The following is an 11,086-nucleotide window of genomic DNA, read 5'->3' on the forward strand; positions in this document are numbered from 1 at the left end:
TACATACCGCTTCTCTAAACATAGGGATGAATGTACCTTTTGAATTATAGTTTTGTCTGGATATATGTCCAGGAGTGGGATTGCTGGATCATATGGCAACTGCATTTTGTAGTAATGACAACTTCTTTTTCTTTAAGATTTTTTTCTTTTGATCTGGACCATTCCTAAAGTCTTCATTGAATTTGTTATTAGGTTGGTACAGATGTAATCATGGTTAGACCATTAATTTTAAATCATTATAACTAGGTTCAAATGCATCTTCATTAATCAAAATAAGAACCATCACAATCAACACATTTCTGCCAATGAGAAATAAGACTGTTCATTCCTGTAGCATAAAAGTCCATGCTTTGGGATTCGACAGCCTCTTGGAAAGCACTTTTTGCCTCCTGATAGTTGTGGAAGCCATTTTCCCTGCAAAAAGTTTTTGAGATGTTTGAAGGACTGGTAGTCCGTTGGCGAGCGGTGCGGTGAATATGGTGAATGAGGCAAAACATCTTGGTCCAATCTGTTCAACTTCTGAAGCTTTGGTTGTGTGACGTGCAGCTGGGCGTTGCTGTGGAGAAGAGTTGGGCCCTTTCTGCTGACCGATGCCGGCTGCAGGCGCTGCAGTTTTCGGAGCATTTCATGTGTTTGGTGAGCATCCTTCTCAGCTGTAATGGTTTTCCCAGGATCCAGAAAGCGGTGGTGGGTCAGACTGGCAGCAGACCACCAAAGAGTGACCATGATCTCATATAAAATCCCACTTCTTGTCTCACATCCCAATCCGATCAAGAAGTGGTTTATTGTGTAGAATAAGAGAAGATGACACTTCAAAATGACAATTTTTCTGATTTGTGGTCAGCTCTTGAGACACCCACTTAACGAGCTTTTGCACCTTTCCTATTTGTTCCAAATGCTGAATGACCATAGAATGGTTGACGCTGAGTTCTTGGGCAACTTCTCATATGGTTGTAAGAGGATCAGCTTCGATGATCCTCTCCGTTAGTCATTATCAACTTCCAATGGCCGGTTGCTACACTCCTCATCTTCAAGGCTCTCATCTCTTTTGCAAAACTCCTTGAGCCACCACTGCATTGCCTGTTTCTTAGCAGTTCCTGGGCCATATGTGTTGCTGATGATGTGAGTTGTCTCTGCTGCATTTTGACCCATTTTGAACTTGAGTAAGAAAATTGCTTGACTTTGCTTTTTGTCTAATGTCATTTTTATAGTCTAAAATAAATATAAAATGAGCAACAGGTAATAGGTCATTGGCCAAAAAAAAAAAAAAAAAGACAAAGTGAGATGTGTGCATTGAAATGGAGTAAAACCACACTCATTTAAGAAAGTATCACAGTATCAAGTGGCAAAGTTCAACAAGGCAAAACCATGATGACTTTCGCACCGATCTCATGCAATACAGCTTCTGTTTAATGTTTTGAGCTATTGGCCGTGGGCCATGTGGGTTCTTAGCTCTCTGACTGGGGTTCAAACCCACAGCCCCTGCACTGGAAGGCTAAATCTTAATCCCTGGACCACCAAGGAAGTCCATAGAGCAATGACAATTTTTAGTACCTAGATGTTCAATTAGAACAGAGGAAAATCCATTCTTAGTTGCTGCTAGCACAATAATATTGTCAGGCAATTTCAAAATATCCATAGTTTGCAGTGAATATGTCAATTACAGAAAACTGTAATCAATTTTCTTTAATATCTCACACATAATTTCAAGTTTTATTACAGAAGTTTGTCTTCTCTTTATTTAATTAATAGAAGAGTCTTTTCCAGGGCCAAAAATACCCATGGGAGGTTACATGACCCTTCTTGACAAAAGAGGCAAAGTAGAATACTGGGAGAGGTGTCCGCTCACACAGAAAAGGGCTTTGAGCGTAACTCAAGGGAGGAAGTTAGACTGATTCGATATGGTCTTGTCTTCACCTGACTCTTGAAGGGTCACCTTCCTAGTAATGAGGAGGGATAGAAAAACCCACACAAAAGCAGAGAAAAATCTTCTCTCAGCCAGGGCTCTGGGAGGAAAGAAAATAACTATAGACCTACCCATGGGAGAGTTGGCAAGTGTATTCACAGGATCTTCTGTAGAGACAAAACCACATTGGGCTGGAGCTGACAATCTAAATCACAAAACAAATGGGAAGGTCAAGTCCAGGGGAGGTGGGCAGTGAGGAAGTGGGTGGGGCCAGGAGCCTGGGGGGAATCTGAACTGTATTACAAGAGGAGGGGGTTGTTTCGACCGCACTAAAGGATCACTTGGACTTCCCTGGTGGCTCAGACGATCAAGAACCTGCCCACAATATGGAAGACCTGAATTCCATCCCTGGGTTGAGAAGATCCCCTGGAGAAGGGAATGGCTACTCACTCCAATACTCTTGCCTGGAGAATTCCATGGACAGAGGAGCCTGGCAGACTACATTCCATAGAGTCACAAAGAGTCGGACATGACTGAGCAACTAAAGGCTTCGCTTTTTTCGAAAGGTTACTTACTATAACTGAGTTAAGGCCCTTTTAAAATCAAAGCTAATATTTTGAGAATAATCACACACTGAAAATTTTAGGTAGGGAGTTTGGGATGTATATGTACACGCTGTGATATTTAAAAATGGATAAGCAATAAGGTCCTACTCGATAGCACAGGGAATTGGCTTAATGTAATGTGGCAGCCTGGATGGGAGACAAGTTTGGGGGAGAATGGATACATGTATATATAGGGTTGAGTCCCTTTGCTGTCCACCTGAAACTATCACAACATTGTCAGTTGGCTATATTCCATTTTAAAATCAGTTCAGTTCAGTCGCTCAGTCATGCCCAACTCTTTATGACCCCATGGACTGCAGCATGCCAGGCTTCCCTGTCCATCACCAACTCCCAGAACTTGCTTGAACTCATGCCCATTGAGTCAGTGACACCCTCCAACCATCTTATCCTCTGTTATCACCTTCTCCTCCTGCCTTCAATCTTGACCAGCATCAGAGTCTTTTCCAGTGAGTCAGTTCTTTGTATCAGGTGGCCAAAGGATTGAAACTTCAGCTTCAGCATCAGTCTTTCTAATGAATATTCAGGACTGATTTCCTTTAGTGTTGACTGGTTTGATCTCCTGGCAGTCCAAGGGACTCTCAAGAGTCTTCTCCAACACCACAGTTCAAAAGCATCAATTCTTCGGTGCTCAGCTTTCTTTATAGTCCAACTCTCACATCCATACATGACTACTGGAAAAACCATAGCTTTGACTAGACGGACCTTTGTTGGCAAAGTAATGTTTCTGCTTTTGAATATGCTGTCTAGGTTGGTCATAGGTTTTATTCCAAGGAGCAAGCATCTTTAATTTCATGGCTGCAGTCATCATCTGCAGTGATGTTGGAGCCCCCCAAAATAAAGTCTGACACTGTTTCCACTGTTTCCCCATCTATTTGCCATGAAGTGATGGCAATGTCATGATTTTCATTTTTTGAATGTTGTGTTTTAAGCCAACTTTTTCACTCTCCTCTTTCACTTTCATCAAGAGGCTGTTTAGTTCTTCTTTGCTTTCTGATATCAGAGTGCTGTCATCTGCATATTTGAGGTTATTGATATTTCTCCCAGCAATCTTGATTCCAGCTTGTGCTTCAGCCAGCCCAGCCTTTCTCATGATAAACTCTGCATAGAAATTAAATAATCAGGGTGACAGTATATAGCCTTGAATTACTCCTTTCATGATTTGGAACCAGTCTGTAGTTCCATGACCGGTTTTAATTGTTGCTTCTTGACCTATATACAGATTTCTCTGGAGACAGGGCAGGTGGTCTGGTATTCCCATCTCTCAGAATTTCCCACAGTTTGTTGTGATCCACACAGTCAGAGGCTTGGCATAGTCAATAAAGCAGAAGGAGATATTTTTCTGGAACTCTCTTGCTTTTCCAGTCCTGTGGCCACTGCTGAGTTTTCCAGATTTGCTGGCATATTGAGTGCAGCACTTTCACAGCATCATCTTTCAGGATTTGAAATAGCTCAACTGGAATTCCATCACCTCCACTAGCTATGTTTGTAGTGATGCTTCCTAAGGCCCACTTGACTTCACATTCCAGGATGTCTGGCTCTAGGTGAGTGATCACATCATCTGCATCATGAAGATCTTTTTTTGTACAGTTCTTCTGTGTATTCCTGCCACCTCTTCTTAATATCTTCTGCTTCTGCCAGGTCCATGCTGTTTCTGTCCTTTATTGTTCCCATCTTTGCATGAAATGCTCCCTTGGTATCTCTAATTTTCTTGAAGAGATCTCTAGTCTTTCCCATTCTATTGTTTTCCTCTATTTCTTTGCATTGATCGCTGAAGAAGGCTTTCTTATGTCTTCTTGCTAGTCTTTGGAACTCTGCATTCAGATGCTTATATCTTTCCTTTTCTCCTTTGCCTTTAGTGTTTCTTCTTTTCTCAACGATTGTAAGGCCTCCTCAGACAATGATTTTGGTTTTTGCATTTCTTTTTCCTGGGGATGGTCTTGATCACTGTCTTCTGTAAAATGTCATGAACCTCTGTCCATAGTTCTTCAGGCACTCTGTACATCAGATCTAATCCCTTGAATCTATTTCTCACTTCCACTGAAAAATTATAAGGAATTCAATTTAGGTCATACCTGAATGGTCTAGTGGTTTCCCTACTTTCTTCAATTTAAGTCTGAATTTGGCAATAAGGAGTTCATGATCTGAGCCACAGTCAGCTCCCAGTCTTGTTTTTGCTGACTGTGTAGAGATTCTCCATCTTTGGCTGCAAAGAATAGAATCAATCTGATTTTGGTGTTGACTATCCGGTGATGTCTCTTGTGTTGTTGGAAGCGGGTGTTTACTATGACCAGTGCATTCTCTTGGCAAAACTCTATTAGCCTTTGCCCTGTTTCATTTTGTGCTCTAAGGCCAGACTTGCCTGTTACTCCAGGTATCTCTTGACTTCCTAGTTTTGCATTCCAGTCCCCTATGATGAAAAGGACATCTATTTTTGGTGTTAGTTCTAGAAGGTCTTGTAGGTCTTCACAGAACCCTTCAACTTCAGCTTCTTCAGCATTAGTGGTTGGGACACAGGGTTGGATTATTGTGATATTGAATGGTTTGTCTTGAACAAACAGAGATCATTCTGTCATTTTTGAGATTGCACCCAAGTTCTGCATTTCAGACTTTTGTTGACTATGATGGCTACTCCATTTCTTCTAAGGGATTCTTGCTCACAAAAGTAGATATAATGGTCATCTGAATGAAATTCACCCACTCCAGTCCATTTTAGTTCACTGATTGCTAAAATGTCGATGTTCACTCTTGCCATCTCCTGTTTGACCACTTCCAATTTACCTTGATTCATGGACCTAGCATTCCAGATTCCTATGCAGTATTGCTCTTTACAGCATCGGACTTTACTGCCATCACCAGTCACATCCACAACAGGGCGTTGTTTTTACTTCGGCTCAGTCTCTTCATTCTTTCTGGAGTTTTTTCTCCGCTGATCTCCAGCAGCATATTGGGCACCTACTGACCTGGGGAGTTCATCTTTCAGTGTCCTATCTTTTTGCCTTTTCATACTGTTTATGGGGTTCTCAAGGCAAGAATGCTGAAGTGGTTTGCCATTCTGTTCTCCAGTGGACCACATTTTGTCAGAACTCTCCACCACGATCCGTTCATCTTGGGTGACCTTATCACAGCATTGTTAATTGGCTATTTTCTATTATAAAATAAAAAGTTTAAAAAATTATGTATGTTAATAACACAGGTTTTGAGTTTGTTTTTCAAATATTTTGTATTGTGCAGGTGTTAATTGACAAGAATTTCTTTATTTGCTAACAAAATGCCAACAAAACTGGGTCTGGTACTTGGCAACTACAATGCACATTTCCATACATTCACCCATTTGACTCTCACAGTAGCCCTGGGAATGGGTATTGTTGTCACATGACATATCAATTTCATCAATAAAGACGTTAGAGTGTGTATAAAATAAGAAGACTAGTCTCAGGAAACTGTGTCTCAGAAAACCTGAGGGGCAGCCCTGAGGTCAGGGTCTCCTGAGTGGAAGAACTGAGCTGATCTCAAGATCAACTAAGTCCTTCCCTCTCCCCAACCCAAATCATCTCTCTTCCCAGAAATATCTCTTTTTCCTTCCATATTTATCTTTTCCTCATGAAAAAGATGAACAGGGAAAACAAGCAGTATCAACTGGCCTTTTCATCTGCATAAAACACAGTTAAGATATGGATCAAATAAAATGCTAGGTGATCAATTAAAAAAAATCAAAGCAAAGTGAGATTTGGCTTAACTTAGGTCTCCTCGATTACTGAAAATTCCTCGTCAGAAATGCTTGTTTTAGGCAGATACAAATCTTTAAGGATTTTTTTTTATGTGAACCATTTTTAGTTTTTGTTGAATTTGCTACAATATTGCCCCTGTTGTTCGTGATTTGGATTTTTGGCTGGGAGGCCTATGGGATCATAGCTCCCTGAACAGGGATCAGACCTGCATCCTCTGCTTTGGAAGGAGAAATCTTAACCGTGGACCTCCAGGGAAATCCCTAGAATTCTTCCTGTTCTACTTATTTGGAATCACTTGTTTTCATATTCCTGTTTATTCTATTCCTATTTTATCCTTTTCTTTTGTATTTAGAAATTAAACCAAATAACACAATTTTCTTTAATTTGAGTGGCATAAACCATGCTTAGTTTCTGTGTTAACGTTGATGATTTTTACATGGAACTATGTAAGCCACACAATTTACTGATACTATTGATTGCTAGTATGTACATTATATTATTTATCATTATTTTCAACAATAAATTGAATATTTTAGTTATGTATTTTTATACAAATTCCAAAGAGTAGGCGAGATCTGAATTCTCAGATGAGGTAGAAAAAGAACGCGTGTCACTCATTGTAACTTTGTAAAAAGGAAGTGTAAGAATCGGCATAGTATAGATTTAGGTGTTTGTTCTTTGATTCTCTTTTCTAAATACTTTCATATTTCTTTTTCATAGTGAAAAATTAAAAAAAATTACCAAAAAATAGCAAAATCTTACAGAGAAAATCTGTGCTTTTTGGAAGTATCTCACTGTTGAAGGATTACCGTCAATGCCTCTTGGCTCTCCTGGTACTTAACTTGAGAGCAGTGTAACACTGAAAGTTTTGAATAGCTATAATTATACGTTTAGCAAGCGTTTAGTCTGTAATTTGTAGTTTCTCTTGCTTGAAGTTTCATTTTTGCTCAGACTTCCTCTTCTTGTCTGTCCCATCCCCTCCCCTGCATATTTCTGCTAATTGTGTGACCCTTCCTCCTTCTGCCCAAGTAGGTTCAGTCCTTGAGTCTGAACAACAGTGAAAAGTAGATGGATTCCTGGTTTCCTGAAGGCCTGGAGCTTCCAGGTGTTTCAAAACTGTGAACTGCAATTTTCAGGCCAAAGGCTAGGGCTTGGTCTGCAGCACAGAACGATTATTCCCATCACTTCTTCATGACAGCTGACAATGGCACATGAGACACGCATGGGTCCGAGCGGACCGTCCTCTTTGTGCGCCCACTGCTAGGCGGGGAAGCTGCCCTCCCGACTCCTGTCCGCTCCTCGGACCTCTTCTTCCTCCTCCTCTTTCACCCCACTGCTCATCAACCCTTCCACCCCAGAAACATCGCTCCATGTCTTTATTCAGCCTTTCCCTTCTGGTGAATTGAGAGAGCAGCATTGATATCTACACTCCTATGTGCAAAATCGGGCTTCGCTGCTGGCTCAGCTGGTAAAGAATCCGCCTGCCATGTGGGAGACCTGGGTTCAGTCCCTGGGTTGGGAAGATCCCCTGGAGGCGGGCATGGCAACAGACTCCAGTATTCTTTCCTGGAGAATCCCATGGACAGAGGAGCCTGGTGGGCTACAATCCACGGGGTGGTAAAGAGTCAGGCATGACTGAGTGACTAAGCACTGCACGGGCGTGTGTAAACTAGATAGCTAATGGGAAGCTGCTGCATAACAAAAGGAGCTCAGCTCAGTGCTCTGTGATGACCTAGAGGGTGGGGGAGGGCGAGGGGAGGGAGGCTCAAGAGGGAGGGGATATATGTACACTTACGGCTGATTTCATGTTGTCCTACAGCAGAAACTGACGCGATGGACATGAGTTTGAGCAAGCTCCGGGAGTTGGTGATGGATAGGGAGGCCTGGCGTGCTGCAGTCCATGGGGTCACAAAGAGTCGGACACGACTGAGCAACAGAACTGACAGCAGAAACCAACACCATGTTGTGAAGCAGTTATCCTCCAATTAAAAGAAAAAAAGATGCTTCCTTTTGCCTGGGGGAGCTTTTTTGTATTTGCCTGGAAAACAAGGCCTGTGAAGCCCATTTCCAATGTCAGCTTGAAGGAACCAAACTTGTTGGATCCTCCAAGACCCCAGTGATCCCTTCTCCACCTTATAAGACTTTGCACTGACTTGTCAGAGGACATTTGTCAAGCTTCACTTGCCCTTTTTAACTCTCTCTATATATATGTATATATTTTTTACATTGACACTATTCAGCTGAAGTTCAACAAATAACCCTATTTCCTGTGAGAAGCTTGCAGACCTGTTACCTCAGGTCTTTATGTGTCTTTCACAGTATTTAATGGCTTCCCCATCCCCCATGAAGCTGACGTCTCAGGGGCACATTCTGTAGACAATCTGAGGGTTCTAGTCTAAGGAACTTGACCTGAGATTGTCATACAGTCCTCTACCGTCCCCTCGGCTCCCTGTTCTGAAGGCTCCCTGTTGTCCCTGAAGTGTCTGTGTGTTTATTCTAAAGGATGGAGGAGCCAGCCCCCAACCGCAGGTTGCTTTGAAGGTAGGTGTGGGCATCTCTGACCATTCCTCCCGGCTGAATCCCTTGAAAGCCACCCTCCACTTGAAGCACACCCCGAATCCTTCCACTTCTCTGGCTGCTCCCTTTCCGTCTGTTTCTCTGGTTCCTCCCATTTTCTTACAAGTTTTGGAGTTACCCAGGATTCAGCTTTTGGACCATTTCCTTTTTAATCTATATTCCCTCCCAGGGTGATTTCATTCTGGCTCACATGCTTAAATGCCATCTACATGCTGATGACTCACAGACAAAACCTGTACTTTGCACCAGCAGCGTCACATTCGCTTGGCTGTCTAAAAGGCATCTTGCCTTTCGCAAGTCCTAATCTGAGTTCCTGACCCTGGTGAACCTGCTCCTCCTATATTTCCCCTCGTTGAAGAAAATGGTTGTTCCGCTCACGTATTTCATCAAGACAGAGTCATTCTTTCTTTCTTTACCCAGATCAAGTTCTTCAACAAATCTGTTGAGTTTTTTTTTTTTTTTTCAAACTAAATTCAGAATCTGATTTCTCACCAGCTCCTTAACATCACCCTGGTTAAAACCACCATCATCGCTTGAGTAGCGGATTGGCCTTATTCTACAAACTGCTCTTCTTTATTTTAAACAGTACTTTATTTATTTATTTGGCCGTATCGGGCCTCCGCTGTGGCACGTGGATGGCTGCAGCGCACAGTCTCTCTGGTTGTGGTGCGTGGACTCAGTACTTATGGCACACGAGCTTAGTTGTTCCCTGGCATGTAGGATCTTAGTTCCCTAACCAGAGATTGAACCTGCATCCTCTAAGTTGCAAGGAGGATTCTTAATCCCTGGACCAACCGGGAAGTCCCTACTGACCGCTCTTCTCTTCATTTTGGCTCCACTTAAATCTGTTTTCAGTACAGCAGTGAGAGTTATCCTATTAAAACAGCCAGAACAATGTCATTCCTCTGTTGAGGGCCTCATGGTGACTGCCCAGCCCGATTAGGGTAAAAATCAGGTCCTTTGCCAAGGCATCTGAAGGCGCCCGCCGTGGATGCCCTTCAAGTTATTCTGGCCTCCTTATCTGGGAGGCCACCGGCTGCCTCTGAATTCTTGCCTTTCCCTTTCGCTCTGACTGCAGTGCTTTGCCCTAGAATCCACTGGCAACTCAGCCCATGAGCCGCGTCCTAAAGCCCTTGCTCCAGACCTGTGGTCCCCAACAAGAGAAGCCACCGCAATGAGAAGCCTGCTCGTCCAAAGTAGGAGTAGCTCCCACTCGCCGTAACTAGAGAAAGCCTGTGTGCGGCAATGAAGAACCAGCACAGCCGAAAAGAAGGAATTTTTATTTTCCAGTGCTTGGGGAGTTTGGGGCTTTCTAGGGCATGAGCCACCCATCTCCTTGCATGGCCCCACATTAAGCCTTTCTCTGTTCCAAACTCTGACACTTCAGTTTGTTTAGCTTCACTGTGGCTTGGGTGCACAAACTTGCATTAGCAGGATTTATTCCTTGAGAGGATATTCAACTAGGTTTAATCTAGACTCGGTACGGTATGCACAGTTCCCTGGTGGTCTAGTGGCTAGGATTCAGTGCTTTCACGACCATGACCTAGGTTTGATTCCCAGTCAAGGAAGATGTATTTTTTGAGGCTTCCCAGAGGACACTAGTGGTAAAGAACCTGCGTGCCCATGCAGGAGACTTAAGAGACGTGAGTTCAGTCCCTGGGTTGGGAAGACCCCCTGGAGGAGGAAGCGCCCACTCCAGTATCCTTGCCTGGAAAATCCCATAGACAGAGGAGCCTGGTGGGCTACAGTTCATAGGGTCACAAAGTGTTGGACATGACTGAAGGTACAGTGTTTTCCAAAAGTGTTGGCTGAGGCATTAGGTGGGTATGTCTTAGTTTCCATGTCCTTGCTGTCTAGTTAGGAGTACGCATGGCCACAGGAATACAACACAAAGCCGGGTAAGAGCAGAGAGCTTAGTCTGGGTCCCAGCTCAGCCCTTCCTTTCACTGAACCCTGGAGAAGGAGAGCTAAAACCAGTACCTACCTAACAGGGGTGTTGTGAGATTAAACTAGCTAATATTTATAAAGCACTTAGAAAAGTGTCTAGCACAAGTTAATGGCACATTTAAAAAATATAATTAAATAAAAAGTGTTTGAAACCTTATATATTCCTGTTATCTCGTCCGCCTCACAGCTCATGTCCTTATGATTTTCTGTCTGCCCAAGAGAACTCACTTCTCTACCCTGACAGGTCCTACTTTATTCATTTTTTCATCAAATTCATTATTTCAAGTAGAAATTTTGTTTTC

Source organism: Bos indicus x Bos taurus, chromosome 16 (assembly GCF_003369695.1).
Source record: "Bos indicus x Bos taurus breed Angus x Brahman F1 hybrid chromosome 16, Bos_hybrid_MaternalHap_v2.0, whole genome shotgun sequence".
Classification (NCBI taxonomy): Eukaryota; Metazoa; Chordata; class Mammalia; order Artiodactyla; family Bovidae; genus Bos; species Bos indicus x Bos taurus.